We start from the raw sequence: 733 nt of genomic DNA, 5'->3' as shown, positions 1-733 counted from the left end.
ATGCCGTGGTGTGAGCTGATGTTCCCCGGCGCTGGGTTGAACCAAACTCTCCAAGTACCTTTGACTCACCAAGTAGTTCCTACCTAGTGAAAACGGAAATAAAAACACTTTTAGGATTACAAAAACAGTCCAGTTTGTCAAGAAATCAAATATCAAAATAATTTACATTTATTTCTCTCTTAAACATATCAACAAATAAACGTTTAAGTCTACTGGAGTGCTTGTGGGAACAGTTCTAGCCGGATTTGCCCAGAGTTGACTTTACCTGGGAGGGTGGTTGTTCAGCTGAACCTGAAACTATTTAAATGTGAACTGGTGTGGGGTTTTTTCCTCCCTTATAATATTGTAACTCGACTGAAATGTGTGTTCTGGTCTTCTATTTTCTTAGTAAAATGCATTTCCTTTGCCTAAATTACACTTGATTTTGTTTAGTCTGACACAGTAGTGCTTGACCTGTGCAAGGTCCTTTGCGAACGTGTGGCCTGCAGGACCAGAGATAGGCAGGAGCAGAACTCCGCTGCACGCGGCGGTCTCGCCTGACGATGGGGATGGGGTGAGCTTGCTGCAGCCGCGGCTGGTCCCTACCTCATTTCAGAGGAATTTCTGCTTCACTTCCAACGCCAGGTGCCTCGACGGCCTCGGGTACCTTTGGAGCAGAGGAATTTCTCAGGTTTAGCTGCTGTTAGAGGGGCTGCCACAGCTTTCTGTGGGAGGAAGGACTCGGGGGCTGCTC

The sequence above is a fragment of the Buceros rhinoceros genome, unplaced genomic scaffold (assembly GCF_000710305.1).
Source record: "Buceros rhinoceros silvestris isolate BGI_N320 unplaced genomic scaffold, ASM71030v1 scaffold4239, whole genome shotgun sequence".
Taxonomy (NCBI): Eukaryota; Metazoa; Chordata; class Aves; order Bucerotiformes; family Bucerotidae; genus Buceros; species Buceros rhinoceros.
The sequence above is the reverse complement of the archived record's forward strand: the minus strand, read 5'-3'. Positions refer to the sequence as shown.